An 18,265-nucleotide genomic window follows, 5' to 3' on the forward strand; every position below is an offset into this window, starting at 1 on the left:
CGCTTTTTATCAGGCTTTTTATCTGGTTCCTGGCCATCTTCCGTCGTTTCCGTGTCCCGCGGGCACAATAACTGGCAGAGGGAGAGAAAGAGAAGAGGAGGAGAGAGAGAGAGAGAGAGAGAGAGAAGAGAGTGGCACAAAGGGAATCCCTTTTTTCGGTCGGCGAAAGACGGACAATTTGTTTCAACGTCCCTACAAAAGACGAGCGGAAAGGTCGATTCCGCTCGGCGGGTACGAGGACGACGACGACGACCACGACGACGAAGAGAGGAGAGGATGCGGAGGATGAAGAGAAGAGGACGCATTGGATGAAATGGGGGCTAGAGGGGGCTCGGAGGGAACGCGCGGCGTGCCTCGGCCGCCTTGGAATTGCAGACGCGCGCAGATACGCTGCGGCGATAACGGGGCCGCGCGAACAAAGGCCAGCGTCTTTATCGGGCCGTTGATCTCGACACTTACCGGTATCGAGATGTACCTTTTTTTCTCTCCAGGGGCGCTCGACAATCGGACTCCCATTCCGCCTCGAAAATACGCTCCTTCCTCCTCGCGAGTTACCCATTCGGCAGCCCGCGCCGCACCGATAACGGGAGCCTAATCGCGGTTATCGTTATCGAGTTCGAAATCCGTAATTCGGCGGATCGCCGAAGAATGTCGCGGTTTCTTCCAGGCCGCCGCGATCGGACGATTTTGCGTCTCTCTTTGATATCGAGTTCTTGTCGTGCCAGAGGAAATCTAGTAATTAACCCTCTGGCGTGGCAGCTTCGCCGGGCTTGCAACGATCGCGTCTCGGTAACAATGAAACTGCGGATTTTTTCGCGGGATGACGTCACGAGGAGTAGTATGTAGTCGCGCGGTGGTGCGAGTCCAACGATTCAAGGATGTACAGTAGCGACTAGAGTTGCGACTGAGAGAGTTATTCGAAGGTTTACTTTTGTAATATCCTGATAACGAAACGTTCTGTTATCGAAAGATGCCATTCAAGTTCTCTGCTAAGTGATAATGTGTTACGATAATACAATGATTAGATAATGAGACGTTTGGATACCAGGATATTGTGAGAATAAACGTTCGGATACGGGAGTCTCTATTGTATCTTGAAAGAGATAGATCTTTTGAAAAATGCCGATTTTTATGTAAAACAATAGTCGTCCGCGGCAGCCGCAAGTTACGTGTTACAGTAATTTCTCCCTAATTCGCGCTCGAATCGCGCACAAAAATGAAAATCAGCTTTTAAACGAAACTGGACAATTTGGGAAGAGATGCGATTGTTATAATTAAATAACTTTGCGCCTCATTTTTATAGTTGTTGACAATCGGAAATATAAAAATGAATCTCAAGGCTCGAATAATCGTATCTGTTCTTCCCAAATTGTCCATTTCTGTGCGCAATCTGAGCGCGAATTAGAGAGAACTTACTGTAGTTGGAAACGCGTCGTCTTTAAGTTTTCTTAATCTTTGTACAGTAATCTTTGCAAACATAGCGCTATGGAACGATCGCGCAATATTAAAAAAAGAAGTATGGAATCTCGGTTTTATCGACCTATTCGAGTGGAATTAATTAACGTTTCATGAAAAATTCAATCGATACAATGGGCGTTCTCGAGAAAGAACAGCGTTTGTTCTCACGCGTGCTGCGCTGCGAACTTACAATGCTTTATCCGTCAAGCATTCTTCGCGATATTATTTTCGCCGATAATAATCGTGTTGTCGTACAACCTTGGACAAGCTTCTCGGCCAATTCTTTCCCGATCCTATGTCTCTGTCGCGAAGCGATTGTGTTACTATATCAGTCGTGTGCGTATGTAGGCACGCTTCCTTACATAGTGAATGGATTAATCTGTCTGTTCGCGAGTTACCGTTTCCGCTTCGCCGATTCATGCGAGTTCGGCTAACTTTCGAAGTCGGAATTATCTTGGAAATGCAGGCCCGCGTAGACAACCGTTCCATTTACGCTCTTACGTATTATCGATCGCTTATCTATCGTCCGCCTCGTAGCTTCGGATCGCGAGTTACGAAACGGTGTTATTATTTCGTCACACGTCCGATCGATGTTCCATCGGCCGAACGTGCAAATGAAAATTCTAAAAGTGGTAAAACGAGAGCGGCCGCCGGTCCGCCGGTCCAAGAAAATCTATTTAAATCGCACAAAATATCAATATGGGTTAAGGAGAAATCGATTCGAACCGAAACAGGAAATAATTAATTGGCAGTTTAAGAACGTAGGTTCGAGAATCTATTTTAAACTAAACAAAACAAAAAAACAGAAAAAAGCAGAGGCAGTCTAAAGGTCGCGGAAAATCCGCTTAAATTGAAGAAAAAATCAATAATCGGCTTACAGAGATAAATCACTGGAGTTAAAGAAAAAGAATAAGCTGACGTTCGTTTCAGAGATCGTTATCAATTCGTAGAAAGACCGGCCAGCGTTCGCGCTGCCGGCGATTCGAAACAGGCTCACAATCGTCAGAAATTGAGCGATAGACCGTCGATTTCGGTGCCTAGGATTCCGGCGGGCCCTGTCGCAGGTGTCCAAGGGTTAAAAAGACGCGGCGCGAGCACACGAGCGGCCGTAGCCGCGCGTTAACACCGCGCCGCGCCGGTTGTTCGTCGCCTTGTGAGGCGTGCAGCCGGGCCTGGGATGCGCTTAAAAATGCCGTCAAATCGACGGGCTCATTGAGATGCAGAGCGGCGAATGGTAAAATTGCTTTCGCTCGGATTCCTCGGCAGCACAAGATTACTTTCGCCTCGGGCCGATCCCTCCGGCAGCGGCGAGAAAGAAACGAACCCGGAGCGACGACTGGGACGTCCAAGAGAACGGCGTTGCTAAATCGAGGCCCTGGCACGATACAAAACACGATTTTCCGAATCTGCCTCAGGAACAAGTAGACCTCCCTTTGCGGCTCGCGGTGTTTCCACTTTGTTCACTTATTCTAAACACAGTTGGCCCAAATTGCATTCGGCTGACGGATAAGAGATAAAGGAGCAACGAATACAATTTTATTCGGCACAGATTATTGTACAATCTCTATTCGAATGGCTTGTTCGAATAAAGAATTCCGCGAATAATTTAGTCGAATAGCTTGTTCGAATAAAGAATTCCGCGAATAATTTAGTCGAATAGCTTATCCGAATAAAGAATTCCGCGAATAATTTAGTCGAACAGCTTATTCGAACGAAGAATTCCGCGAATAATTTATTCGAATAGCTTATCCGAATAAAGAATTCCGCGAATAATTTATTCGAATAAGGAATTATTCGAATAAACGATTGTTTGACTAAAGAATTGTTTGGCTAAAGACGCAAAGAATTATTCGACTAAAGAGTCGCTCGAAAAAAAGTGGATAGAACAATTCATAACGAATAATGAATAATCGTTATTCGAATAAAATCTTCGAACAAATCAGCCGATTCATCCGGCTGATTGTCTTAGAAAAATATTTCTTCGAAACGGTTAGAATAATAGCCAACAATGATTCCATTATGCAACTTTGTGATCTATGTAGAACGGTTGAGAAATATCACGCAATCGCGACATATAATTCAATCGCATTCCCATATGAAACGTTGCAACCTATTCAGAACGGTTGAGAAATACTGCGATTGTGGCATTGTGCACGAATGCAACGTAAATCGGCGAAACGGCTATTACAGCGATAGTCAATGTCGAGTGTGCAGGAGAAAAGCAAGAGAAAGATTCTCTGCTTGGTACACTTGCGTCTTGCGACTGATGCAACTTCCACTCTATTTAGAACTTCTGAGAAATGCTGCAATTGTTTCTTAGGTACGGTGCAATTGTGGCATTATTCGCGAATGTAACGTCAATCGGCAAAGTATTTATTACTGCAAAAATCAGCGTCGAATTTAGCTCGAAGCAGGAGAAAGATCTATTCCATTCGATTCTTGTGTCATGTAATTGGTGCAAAAACAATTTTCTCTCTGCACAAAGACTCGCAGTCTAATCACTGTTAGGAGAGAGAGAGTGAGAGAGAGAGAGAGAGAGAGAGAGAGAGGGAGAGAGAAATCGAGTCGACCCTGTTTCCCTCGATCCGTCTGAATTTCATCTCACTTTCAGTCGACGCTATACCTACGTCCACGGGGTTGAATCTCTCCGTCTCTCCCGCTCTCTCTCTCTCTCTCTCTCTCTCTGTCTCTCTTTCTTTCTTCCGTTAAGCTTGGTGGCCGTCGCGACACACAGACAACAGCCGACGCCGTTGTTGTATTGGCGGCGCATTGATTCGGCCGCGGGGGAGCGAAAAATAGTCGGACAACCGGAGGAAGTGCATAATTGTGGAATCGAGCGTAGTTAGGTCACGGTTCCTATTTTTAGTTCGGCACTGATTGTGAGTTCAAACGAAAGCAAAGGCCACCTGTGTGTGCCCCAACGTTTACTTTACGCTGACGCCTCGCTTCTCTTGCTCTTCTTCGAACTTCTTGTCTCTCTCTCTCTCTCTCTCTCTCTCTCTCTCTCTCTCTCTTTGTCCTGGCAGAGATTCATTGCAGAGCAGTTTCACGCGATCCTTGATTCGACGAACCTAACTCGCGCGAAAAATCACCGTCAATTTCTCCTCTGTCTCTTGCGTCTAACGTTATCATTGCTATTGCTTCCGATTAGTTTACGATAATGAACAGCTGCGGGAAGCTCGAACACCGTACATTAAGTATATCGAGCCTTCGAGCCGAGTACAGCCAGATTTTTGTAGTTCGCCGTTTGTTGGACTTTCAACCTTCGCTTGACGACCGTTCGTGGGTTGAAGTATAACGTCCGTAGAATCGAGTTTAAGAGGATCGTTTCAATTGGAAGTGCTTGCGACAAGAGAGAGAGGCGAGAATTCGATTAGGTTATTCGTAAATTGTGGGCCTTTATGTTCTTGTAACTTCGGAGGATCTTTCGAAAATAATCAAATAAAGACTATAATTGTCCTCGACTGTCTTTGTATTGCTCAAGAGCCGCTGAATCTATTTGCAGTGGTTCTAGAAATTTATAACATGCAAGGAATTCGAGTTAATTCATTAAATTCGCTTTCATAAAATTTCTCCGATTTTTCGTGTCCTCTATAAACTGACTTACGTTTCTCCATGCACGGCTCTCTGTCTATTTAGGTTAACGCTAGGTTTACGTTCAATGAACGTGTCGCGAGGGACAAATGTTACAATAAAAATCGCTAGACTAAAAATAAAAATAGCCCGACTAAATATGTTATCGTTGCTCGTACAAAAGGTAATATAAAATAGTCGCTTTCGGTGCTCCGTAAACCTATCGTCGAGCTTTAATCGATGTCTCGGTGGACTATTACATCGTTCTACGGATGAAGTTCTCGGCGGCGTTAGCAAGTCGGTGGTCTTTTCAGATAACGCGCGATCGTAGGAAAGCAGCTTACGTAAATTGAATTGACGTAGCCCGCGATACAAGCGGAATTAACGAATCAATTATTCGAGGGCCGCGGGTCGAAACTTTAAGTGTCCGAATCGAGTTGCCGAGTACATATTGAACTTGATACCATTCTCGGTGACTTCGGCCCGAGGAGAATTATCGCTGCCGACCACTCGACAGATAATTTATCAACTGTTTGGCCGGCGTTTTCCGCTACCGTGCTCCGAATCCTCCGCGACAACATTCAAAATGGATGCTCTGCGCTCCGAAAAAAGCCGCGGTCGATCATGCCGTGCGGGTCTCCTTTCGCTGGGATACATTTTTCTTTGAAATTCGGGAAACGAGAGAAAGCGATGCGCTGTTTTTTTCTTTTTTTGCCAAATCGAACCGGTTGGCCATCATTTTTTCCTTCTCGGATTTGTTGTTAACAAAGAGAGAAAGAGAGAAAAAGGAGCTCCCGAGTCTTTGTGGAAAGTAAAAATTCTCCGCCGCGATTGCAACAGATACTGCAATATCACGACTACAATTGTTCACGAAATTGTTCGAACGGTCTCTCCCTGGTCCGTGTCCGACTAACTCGATTTCCAACGTGTTACACGAAAGCCACGGTCTGCTTATCAATTTATCACCGTGTTGTCGAAATAATATGCAATAGCGTTTTCCTCGGAGCCAGATTAGGGTCGTCGGAATACGAGGAATCTTCGATTGGCGCACTCGAATAAACTCGCCGAATGAGTCACATGATACATTTATCGATTTATATTAACCTTATCGCGGTTGCTTTTTCATCTTCAACGAAAGAATTTACGGAGTTAATCGTTCGTCTATCCGTCGCACTCTTCCACGGCCGTCAATTTAACAATCGCATTTAGTCGGATATTTGTGAGACGTGCGCGGATCACAGTCTCGTTTTTTTACGATCCCGAGGGGAATCGCTTTCGGCTAAAACCGTGTACAGTGAACAGGAACAAATTCCGCGGTATTCCCGGAACCACTTAGCCGCGATATATCCTCCAAATTTCGATCTCGACGATGAGGAAACGACTGTCGAGTGGGCTCTCGTCGGATGACAACGCTTAAAAGCAACGTTTAGTCACCGTTCATTAAGACGTAATACAAGCAGGGCTCAGTTTTATTGGGCAGAAATGTTTGATCCGGTGTTTTCGATGTGTTCTCTCGAAGGTGACTCAGTAGGATTCAGCGGGACGGAATAATCGCAAGAAACGCAACGCGCCGGACGCTCGAGGATACGCGCGTAGTAGGATACGCAGCCGATGATAAAAGCCGCTTCCCGCGGGTCGGAGCGCGATCGATGGATTCGCTATTCGAATCGTTTCAAGGACCCCGTTTGCCACGGGCTCACTCCGATTCATCGTGTGCTCGATTCAACGTCGTCGTCGTCGTCGTCCCCATCCCCTCGCAGCCGCCGATACCCTCGTGGATAGTGCGTGGAATATTAACACCTACCCTGTCGAGGAATTTTGCCGCTCCAACGAAATTTCGGATCGGCAGCATTCGCGCGTGTGAGCTGACGAACCTGGCCAAATAATTCGTCGACGGGTTTTGCTTCAGTTCTCATTTGTTTTGTAATATATTATGTATGTACATAATAGATAATAATAAATAATATTATGTATGTGGTCGGAGGATAGTCTCGGGATCACGTGAATAAAAATGACGAAATAATTCGAGGAATAACTTGGAAAATATAAAGAAGCGAAACTTAAAATACGTGAATAGCTTAACAATCGCGCGAGTAAAATAAGAAAATAGTTATATACAGGGTATCCAAAAATTATGGTATTTCCGGGAAGTAAGGGATTTCTGAGGTTATTTGAAGTAACTTTTTCCTTTACAAAAATGTTCCCCGAGGCATCGTTAACGAGTTATTCACGAAAAACAGTGACCAATGAGAGGCGAGATCAGCCCGCGCGACGCGACCGAGCCAACGAGCGGTCGAAGCCCAATTCCGTTCATTGGCTCAGCCGCCTCGCGCCAACTGATCTCGCCTCTCATTGGTCACTGTTTTTCGTGAATAACTCGTAAACGAAGCCGCGGATTGCATTTTCGCTAAGGAAAAAGTTACTTCAAATGATCTCGGGAACCGGATGTTATACACCCTATATATTATACAGTAAAATAATGTCAACAAATTTGGGAAATCATTCAACGAATAGTTCATAAAATACGAGAAAGTAAAACTGGATATATGCGACAAGGGGGTGGTCTTAAAATCATGTCTGTAAATTTAGAAAATAATTCAGCGAATAATTTATAAAATACGAGAAAGTAAAACTGGGTATATGGGACAAGGGAGTGGTCTTAAAATCATGTCCGTAAGTGTAGAAAATAATTTGGAACGCGCTTTAGGAAATATAAATAAATGAAAACGATAGATTTGGGCAAAGGGGTAGTTTTCACGCCAGTGAAATTGGAAAGTATGTTGAATCATACATTAGAAAAATAGAGTGGAAAATGCTTAACGAAAAGGCGCAACGCAATTACGTATTTGATGGATTACAATTTGTATTGTATAGAGGTTACTATATCTGAAATTTTGTTCACCGCACCGTGATCCACCTGAATCCCTCAAATCAAACCACTCGTATAACTTTATAGCGTTTACTTACATTTGCCAAGATTTCAACGAAGCTGCGATTATTATGTTAACTTAAGTTCCAAGTATGTTTGCTCTGTAATACTACGTCAACTATCCCAGAGAACTTTCAAGATCGAACTGTTCGACATTTTTCTGTCTCGAATACTACTCTACAACTATGCATCGGTTTCTGAACTAATCATAATCGTGCTTTTATCAGTAAAGCTTATACTCATTGAAAATATTGTTGCTAATCTACGAGAGATGCCACAGTATCTGTGGACGAAGAAGATGGAATTTTATCGCGCACGATCTCTGAGACACGTTTCGTGACTTCGAACAGTAAAATTCCTGCAATCTCGAGAAACGGCGTGAACAGAAACATCGTTAAACATTTAGCTGGCTTCAAAAAATTTCACCACTGCTCTAAAGTGTTTAATACTCCTGTACAAGGAGTGTTAACAAGTCGAATGACAAACTAGTCTCTCGATGAAATCGCACCAAATCAGAGCAATACCATTTTTCTCACGCCAACATTCGTATCTTCTACAATATTTATTACCAAAATGCAGCAAAACTAAGGATTAATGAATTTCCTTAACGCATTCAGTGTCGAACATCGGCTCGAAAAATTCCGCTAATAACAAAGTTACTCGATCAGCGAAACCGAAACTAGAAACTCGAAATTCACTAAATATTGTGTTCTAGAAATCCTAGTCGTATTCAGTTTGTACAATACATTGCGATAAAAAATGAATTTCGAGCAAAATAAGGAAATAATTCAAGGAACAGTTTATGAAGAATTGAAGAAGAGAATTGATGAGTCGGAAATTAATGAATTTCCTTAACGCATTCAGTGTCGAACATCAGCTCGAAAAATTCCGCTAATAACAAAGTTACTCGATCAGCGAATCCGAAACTAGAAACTCGAAATTCACTAAATATTGTGTTCTAGAAATCCTAGTCGCATTCAGTTTGTACAATATACTGCGATCAAAAATGAATTTCGAGCAAAATAAGGAAATAATTCAAGGAACAGTTTATGAAACATAAACAAGTGAAACTGGACAGATGCGTCAAGGGGATAGTCTGAGAATCGTATCGGCAAATTTAGAAAATAATACAGCGAAAATAAATTAGCGTCACTCAATCGATGTAAATGTTTAACTTCCCGGGAATTATTCGATTCGCCCGCGTAAAATGAAATGATGCGAAACCGGTCTCTCTGAAATCGCTTCGATTCTGCAGAATCGGCGATCTCTCGACGCGTTCCTAGCTAGATCCCGATCGCTGAGCGTTATGGGGTCGCGTCCGATCGTTTCCTCGGCGAACCCTGTCCCGCGTTTCTGCGTCGCATGGTGTTGCTCGGGTTAAACGATCAAGTTCGAAAGGGAACGAAGCTCGGCTCGAAAGCGGCCGGTGTCGGCGTGGCGGCCTTCACCGCTCTCAGTCTACGCAGCGAGATTTATCGGGCGACCTCGGGCTAGGAAAATCCGATCCTCGATCTCCGGTGCATCCAGCGGACTTAAGCCTATCGAAATTTATCGGCGGAGCTGGCTGCCAGGCCAGGACAGGCCAGGCCTAGCCGGCGCGGCGTTAATCCGTGCCACATATTCCTCGATATCCGTTCGCCGATCTTATCGTTGATCCAGTAGCTTTGTCGCCGTAACTCACGCGGACTAATAGGACTATTGCGGGACGATCTTCTTCGCTCGAAATCGATCCTACGCGTCCCTACCCTACGAGCATCGGCCGCGCTTTTTATTTCAACGCTCGACAGGGAAAATACCTGCTGCTATTTTCCTTCCTTCTTGGCGTCCCGCGGCTCTCAACGCGGAAGAGACCAAGGACCACGCTCTGCACCGTTGCTAGAACTTTTCGTGGCTCGATCGTTCGTAGCACACAATGGATTTCGCCACCGGAGACAGCGAATATTGACGCGAAATCTGCCGAGCCGGCCAACATTTGTTACTTCAAAGTTGCTGAAATTGTGAGGACTCGTACGTTGCGATCGAAATTGTGGAAATTGATTCAGTCTTGGCGTCGTTACGCGGTAACACACGCCGGTCGAGGTAATGCACTCGTAACGAACCGTGCAAGAACTTGTCCTAACTTGGTTCCCCTCTCACCAGGGCATAACCGGAAACGAAAAAGCTGGCCTAAACGCCAAGAACGCAAAAACCACCCTTCCCACCCAATTTAGTACCCAATTCCACATACACAGATCTCCTCAAATCGGTACACAAAATAGAAAACGAGAAACGGAAGCAGATATGGAATACGACCAACCGGACGAAGATACTTGTTTTTCAAGAAGTACCAACCCGAAACCTCACCAGGAGGGACAAGATAATCCTTTCAAAACTCAGAACTGGACATACAAGGATAATCCACGAATATCTACTAAAAAACAAAACGGAACCTTCAAAGTGCAACGTTTGTAACGAACTGACATCGACAGCTCCAGATATGTAAAAAATTCAACCTACAGAGACGAAAATACGTACTCCAGCCAAAAACATCTCTGACCACCCGAGATCATGTTATCAAAGCTTTGAACTACCTGAGAGAAACACAACTGTACGATCAAATTTAGCAATGATCTTAAAAACGGAACCTGTCGCTAATGACCCTGCAGTCGATGGAAAAGAAAAAACCCAAAGGAAAAGAAAAGAAAAAAGAACTTGTGTACCATTCACTTTTCTACTATACCAATTAACATGAATTCTACAAGAACATTCGAATGTTTTCACAAATTATTCTCCTCGCCATGGTGCGAGATAGTAGCAATCGCCGCAAAGCATGCACAGTTCTTTAGTTCCTGATTCAAGGGTTTTCTCATTCGACACCCGAATTGGGTCAACGATTTTTGGATCTTTAAAAGTTTGATCGAAAGCAGTAAAATAATTAGTAACAGAAATAGGACAGGTCTCTCTAGCGTAGAGAATCCATTCTACTCCAAAATAATGAAACAGCAACTTGCAACGTCTGCGAAGTGCCGCGACTATGAAAACATCTAAGTAAACCGTTCCGTTGACTATTCGGATCTCGAGAACTTGGATTCAGATTAAAATAAATCGTAATTGTGGTCTCGTAGATCACAAATTATTCTCCTCGCCATGGTGCGAGATAGTAGCTAGCACTTCAATCGCCGCAAAGCTTGCACAGTTCTTTAGTTCCTGATTCAAGGGTTTTCCCATTCGACACCCGAATTGGGTCAACGATTTTTGGATCTTTGAAAGTTGGATCGAGAGCAGTAAAATAATTAGTAATAGAAATAGGACAGATCTCTCTAGCGTAGAGAATCCATTATACTCCAAAATAATGAAACAGCAACTTGCAACGTCTGCGAAGTGCCACGACTTTGAAAACATCTAAGTAAACCGTTCCATTGACTATTCGGATCTCGAGGACTTGGATTCAGATAGAAATAAATCGTCATTGTGGTCTCGTAGATCACAAATTATTCTCCTCGCCATGGTGCGAGATAGTAGCTAGCACTTCAATCGCCGCAAAGCTTGCACAGTTCTTTAGTTCCTGATTCAAGGGTTTTCTCATTCGACACCCGAATTGGGTCAACGATTTTTGGATCTTTGAAAGTTTGATCGAAAGCAGTAAAATAATTAGTAATAGAAATAGGACAGATCTCTCTAGCGTAGAGAATCCATTATACTCCAAAATAATGAAACAGCAGCTTGAAACGTCTGCGAAGTGCCACGACTATGAAAACAATTCGGATCTCGAGGACTTGGATTCAGATAGAAATAAATCGTCATTGTGGTCTCGTAGATCACTTGAACGGCTACGTAAGGAAATTATGTTTTACAACAACTAAATCGAGGCCTGCAAATTTGGCAAACCACCCGCACTATCGAGGCGTCCGAGTAAACTGGATATGTTTGGATCCCGAGATGACTGAGCATAAAAAAGCGAAAGGATATTATTATTGCAGAGAAAAACGGCGAACGATGGGAAAGCATGCGTCACGGGATGAAGGTGGGACGAAGGCAGGACGAAGACAGGCTGCTGCCTCGGCCTGTCCTCGCGATGGTGTTTGCTCCATTCGTCTCGCATTACTTTTATCATCGTGTACCGCACTTTAATACCCCGCTGTACAGATTTATGAAATAATAAACACAGCTCCCGGCGCGCAGGCCGGAGCCAGCCGGAGTGGTCGGACTTTAAAAGTTTTACGCGCGGGCTGTTGATAATGATGGTAATGGTTATTAACGGGCGCGCAGCGTTCCTAGGAACGCGGGCAGCCAGTAGTAAAGAAGACGGTTGTAAAGAAAAGTATGAGAGAGAGAGAGAGAGGGAGCAGAAAATAGAAAGAATTTTCATGGATGCGAGATACGGCGCCGCGGCGCGCCGCGCCGATTCAGCCTCCGCTGGCCCGTTTTCCGAGGCTGCGACAAGGACGTTCCCCGGGGAATTAATTTGTGGGAGCGATGATTAAATGGAGCTTGGTGTTCTTTCGCCGGGACGTTGATCAATTTAATGGTGAAGCGGAAGACGTCGAGACCGCGCCGATCTTGCCGCGGAACGCGGCGACATGAAAATTCGTAGGACACGACCGCGGGGAGCGTTTTCATCGACTAAATTGATTATCGAGGTGTTTGGCGGTCGACGAAAATTACGTACATTTTGCATGGAACTCGCGCTGGAAAAAACGTGCCGGCTATTTTTAGCTGCTTAAAAATAATTAACTTGCCAACGAAAAAAATACATCGATCCACGAGAGGTACCCTCCTCCGCCGGGCGTGCGAAACTTTTTCCCCACGTGAAATTAAAACGTTGCTCGCCGCGAGAGCGCAATGGCATCGCGGCGGAATCGTGTTTATATAGAGAAAAAAAAAAAAAAGACTGCAACTTTTCGATGCACCGTGTCGCATAGTGTCGCCAAACACACGGCCGCGCGCCAGCCAAGGTTCCCGAGTTTCAGTGAAACAAGCACAAGTGAGCGCAGCTAAAAATAATCGATTGCTTATCGATGTTCCTAAATAACTTCGTCGAACTCCGCATAATTAGACACGCTATAAAAACCGGTGAATTAATTACACGACGAGGCATCCGGTCGCCAGGAATTCGATCGATCCGAATCGATCGCGGACGGTTGCGCGCCGACATTTACATACGTTTTTACGTGGCCGCTGGTTTCTACGTTTCGGCTCAACTTGTTGCGACGAAATACGGTTGTCGGCCGCGATCGTTTAGCAAAACGGGATAACGCGAACGGGGCCCATCGGCGCGTAAACGCGAGCAACGTCGTTCGAGATTGCGTTCGGGGCTCGATAAAGCACCCGGAGCTTTCGGTCCGCTGTGATCAACGACGCTGCAAGCTGCTCGCCGGCATTCGAAAATAATTGCTGGACCCATTAACCAGTTCGCACGACCACCCTCGTCACGGTGCAAACGTGGGTGTACGAGATGCACCGCCAGCTCTCTGCTGCGAACTCGACCGGCAACAATTGAGCAGCGGTTTTTCATTTGCAAAATAACATTCTTTTCTCGCTAATGGTATTTTCCAGAACGGCTTATCTTGCTCAAGAGGCGACTAGATTTACAATCGGAGCAGCTTTTAAGACGTTAATCTTTAATGCGTACGGAGTAGAATTTCTACGATTAACTTAGCTGTAAAGGAATTTTGCAAGTTATCGCGGAGATGATAACGATAACGTCGGCCATGTTAAACGCGAGTTCGGCACAGCGAAAACTTTAAACCAAACTAAACGATTTTCTAATGTTGAACGTGGTTTTTCTACATTAATTTAATCTCTAACGTTTCATCGATCCGAGGAATACTATGCAAGATAAAAATAGCCAGCATTAATTGGAGAACACGGAATTTCGAATGTATATTTCTTTTTATCGTTCCGCGTTCGGTCTACACGGTTTTTCTGTCGCGAATGCGCGAGATCCGTAGTTTATTATTGCCGGAAGAGCCGCGAATTTCAAGCACGTATATTCGTGCGGTTAAACGGATCGCCTGGCTTAGAAATACACGAGTGCAAGAACAGTTTCGTTTCAATTAAAGAGTTTCCATTTTTGAATCTGATAGATGCACCGCGCCTGAAACTCGTGACTTCTCCTATTCCAGCGAATCGAGGGTTAAGTGGACTTCTAAAGTGGACTTTAAAAGCGTAACAACTCAATTTTCGGGAACAAGGTTCACCCGGCAGCATTGGAAACACTGCGAAAATCGCAGGCGACGCTTTTCACTTGCGAACGCGCTGTTGAAAATAACGTCAACGAGTTTCGCATCTACTATTCCCAGAATCGCGTAGAATCTCTCGAAAGAATAATCGAACGAATGATCCGTTGTTTAAGGAACAAACTCGACTACCGAACAATCCCAGTGAAACGTTTTCGCCCTTCGTCCCGACCGATCCGTAACTGCAGATTTTTCCGCGTGGAAAGCTGCAGTTACACCGTGCACAATTAACGTTCCCCCAACATGCACGTTTTCCTAAATCTTACGAACCGGTGTACAATAAACCCGCTGCGATTTCGCTCGTTCAACCCCCGTTCCTTCGGGTCCTAGCAAAAATGCATCATCGCCCCCGCGGACCTGCAATTGCATCAGCCTGATACAACCCGCGTAAACTCGCGATCGAAAAATTTCTCCGGTCCTGTGCGTTCACCGCAGAACCAACGAAACAAGGCCCAATTGCGTCGCACGAAAACCTGTCTCCCGGGCCCGAAGCACTGGCTCGTTCACGAATATCACTGGCTGGGCAGAGCCGAGGCTACGGGGACCGAGAGGCGATCTTAAATACCGTGTTTACAGAGTTAGGGGGTGGCGTGCACGAGGAGGCCGAGACCGCCTAAGACGTGACGACGCCGGCCGGAAGTGACGCGTGGCGCGGTGTAATCCGGCAGCAGGCCCTGCAGCTGGCTCTGGCATCATCTTCGACGAGCTCGCGAACGGCTGGGTCGGTTCGAAGAGATTCGATCGCGAGAGGACAAGCCGCGAGGAGCCGCGCGGAGCCGCGAGGAGCCGCGATAGGAGACGCGGGGGATCGATCCCGTCGGAAGAGACGGGACTCCGGGCACTTACGGATTTCCGAGGTGGTCGGAGCACCGTCGCCAGCTGCTCCAGTGTCCGGTGTCCAGCGTCGAGCGTCGAGGGTCGAGCGTAGGTGGACTCGGTTCAGCCGGACGGATAGGTGGAGACCCTCTGCAGCCGCTGCTGGTCCGGCTGTCGGTCTGCTCGCTCGGGTTGCCACGACCCTGACTCTGGCCTTTGCCTCTTTCCAGCTTCCGTGGCGTGCCGTGCCGTGCCGTTCAACGGCTGCTCTTCATCGGTATCGGGCTTGTTATCGGGCACAGGCCAGAGACACAGAGACACTCGCCAGAGAGCCTCGCTCTCTCTCTCTCTCTCTCTCTCTCTCTCTCTTTCTCTCTCTCTCTCTCCCTCTCGCTCTCTCTCTCTCTCTCTCTCTCTCTCTCTCTCCTCACCTGTCACTCTCCGTCTCCGTCTTCCACTCCCAGCAGCTTCGCTCCCTCTGGCCTCAGGGGTTGAACCGAGCCGACGAGGATGTGTCCAGGCGTTGACGACGACAACGACGACGACGACGACGATGACTAAGACGGCGACGGCGACGACGCAAATCGCGAGAGAAACCAGAGGAGTCTCGAGGCAAGAGCGTGCGAAAGAGAAGTAGGCCGGTTAACCGTTCAGGCCGCACTGACGAGTCGAGCCGCGGCTAGTAAGGGTAAACTGGCCTGGCATCCCCTCTCGGCTTCACCCCACTCAACCCTCTCGCCACCCTCTCCCCGAGCTCTCTCGCCCCTAGAACGCGCGCAATCCCGTTCTCTCTTTCTCTGCCCGCTCTCTGCCCGCTCCCGGCCCCTCCCCTCCCCTCGCCGCGCCGCACTCGCGCCTTCTGTCTCTTATCCGCTCTCTCCATCTTCCTTCTTCTGTTTCTCGCGCTATCATCCCTCCGGCTATACCCTACCCCCGCGGCACCGCACCCCCGCGCCATCGGACCACGGACCTCGGCGTCGCGTCGTTTCCCGAGAGCAGTATCGCAACCTGATGGCACACCACGGCCACGGACGAGCACCAGCACGAGCACGGTACTGCCTCGGTAGCAGTCGCAGAACGGAACCGCATCGCGGCCAACGAGCCTGCTCCGGAACTACACGGCGTGCTGTTTTTGACGCACCTTCGAAATCGTGGAATAAAGGAATTCGGGCAAAAATGAAATGTCAACGCGATACCCTCTACCTACCAACAATTATTTGTTTATTTATTTATTTATTTATTTATTTATCGAATATATGCGGGAAGTCGTCTATTATTTAGAAAATTACAGCAAAGAGAAAAGGAAAATACAAAAGAAATAGGGAGGTTAGATGTAACAAGATATTCCTTAACACGTTCCGTGCCGAGCTTTTTTTACTCGAATCTTCACACTTTGATATTTTACTAAAACTTGATGTATTACGTGCAATTATTAATTCTCGTACACGTAACAACGTAACAAAAACTTATCAACGCCCATTCTTGCGGTGGAAATTGATTCTTCGGTTCTAAATTTCTTGTAAACAATTTGTTCAGTTCACTAAGTAAACATGCAAGCGTGTACCATCGATGGTACACGTGGCACGGAACGTGTTAACACGAGATTTACGGAACCCGTCGAAATGACGGGTCACTAATTTCTTAATTTATGATTATTCTTATCGTAAAGATATATAGAAAGGTTGCTTTTCGATAACTAGATGATTCAATATAATTAAGAATGAAAGTGCACCGTTTAAGTAGTAACAATTAAATGCAATACTTTGATGGGAAACTTTTACTTGCGAATATTCTCATGTAGCTGTTAATATTATTATCGATTGTTTCGATGGTTTTAACACTAGATTTACGGAACCCGTTAAAATGACGAGTTACTAATTTCTTAATTTATGATTATTCTTATCGTAAAGATTATATTTATGAGTTATTTATTCGATTTATATGTTACTTATGGCACAAACGTTACAATAATACTTGTTAAAAATCAGAATAGATATAAGATAAATATAAACATAAATGTTTTTTGTGTTAGCTGTTAAATGTTAACTGCGTTTTTTGTGCTCCGTAAATCTAGTGTTAAAATCCTTAAATTCCTTAATTCCTTAAATTAATATGACAAACCTATATACGGACTATAATAACGTTGCGATGTTGAATAATACGCCTTGACACGTTGAACGCCCATTGAACATTGAATCGGTAGAGTTTCTCTCGGCGCCACGAAGCAAAAAAAAATGTACAAAAGGCTATAACGCATTGTCCCGAGTGTCCAGAGTCACCCCAATTATGTTTACGATGTTTTAACGAATTCCATCGTAACTAATAAAATGTTATATTTTGAAAACAAATTTAAATACAAGTATAATTTATTAATAAGTATATTTCATATTTTATTATCTTATTTTATTATTAGTATAAGTATATTTTTAATGTTTGCTTTTGTTTATTTTATACTTTATTGTTACCCTATATTGTCTATACTCGTCATGGTTGTGTTACAATCAAAAATTACTATAAATTACCTCCAAAATCCTGCTTTAATTGGACGAAGACTGCGGAAACATGACTGTCACCTAGATATGGGTGACGTGGCGTTCAACGTGTTAACCCTTTGCACTCGAAGCGATTTTAACTGTAAATATAAAATCGTTTTTCTAACTTGTTGTACTTTTATTTTATATGATAAAACGCATTTTATGCATATGAAATCGACTCTTGGGACTCACGCAACAGTTACACTGTTAACAATTTTTTAAATCTAAACTTTGTTAACATCAAAATTATCTTAAAACGTGATGTAACGAATTTTCGCGGTGCCTCTGAGTCACCATTCGAGTGCAAAGGGTTAAATAATGGTAATGTTCCTATTATCCGGAACGTCTTCGTAAAGGGGTCTTCGAATCTATGCCGGATTTGGCGTGAAAAATATCTTCCAATTACATTTAGAAAGTTTTCAAGAAAGAGCGCTGCTTTGGTTCCCCCACCTGCTACGTTCTACTAAAACATGTTGCAAGATGATGAACGGTGCGCAACAGAAGTATTGGGTTGCTGCGAAAGTAGTTTCGGTTTGCCACATAGATAGCTTACGAAAGTGCCGAAATTACTTTTGCCACAACTCGATAGAAGTTTCGGCGCTTCGACCGCCATCTCAGCAACCTTAAGAATTTAATCAAATTAAATCTATTTAATCGGATCGAAAGTGAAAAGTTAAGGCGTCTGTTTTTTTGTTTCGAGGATCCTCGTGAAATTTTGGAAACGTGACAGATTAACG

The 18,265-nt window shown here is 44.9% G+C and overlaps 1 protein-coding gene and 1 long non-coding RNA gene across 4 annotated transcripts in view; one reads left to right on the top strand and one right to left on the bottom strand.

The window, feature by feature from the left end:
- Window positions 1-15,666, bottom strand: part of LOC117225352 (acetylcholinesterase) — a 132,754-nt gene extending 117,088 nt beyond the window's left edge. Inside the window, exons 1-2 of one of the 3 annotated variants that reach the window (XM_033478859.2) lie at window positions 15,426-15,666; window positions 15,025-15,258 (exon numbers count right to left, since the gene is read on the bottom strand). The gene's annotated coding sequence lies outside the window, so the exon portion shown is untranslated. Of the gene's footprint in view, window positions 1-7,998; window positions 8,115-15,024; window positions 15,259-15,425 lie in introns of those variants that run through there. The other 2 variants (XM_033478857.2, XM_033478860.2) reach the window with 2 other exon arrangements.
- LOC143258879 (uncharacterized) lies at window positions 6,145-7,066 on the top strand. The gene is made up of 2 exons (XR_013032809.1): window positions 6,145-6,478; window positions 6,551-7,066. It is a non-coding gene; the product is annotated as an uncharacterized LOC143258879 (long non-coding RNA).
- Window positions 15,667-18,265: the final 2,599 nt, after the last annotated feature.

The sequence above is a fragment of the Megalopta genalis genome, chromosome 2 (genome assembly GCF_051020955.1).
Source record: "Megalopta genalis isolate 19385.01 chromosome 2, iyMegGena1_principal, whole genome shotgun sequence".
NCBI lineage: Eukaryota > Metazoa > Arthropoda > Insecta > Hymenoptera > Halictidae > Megalopta > Megalopta genalis.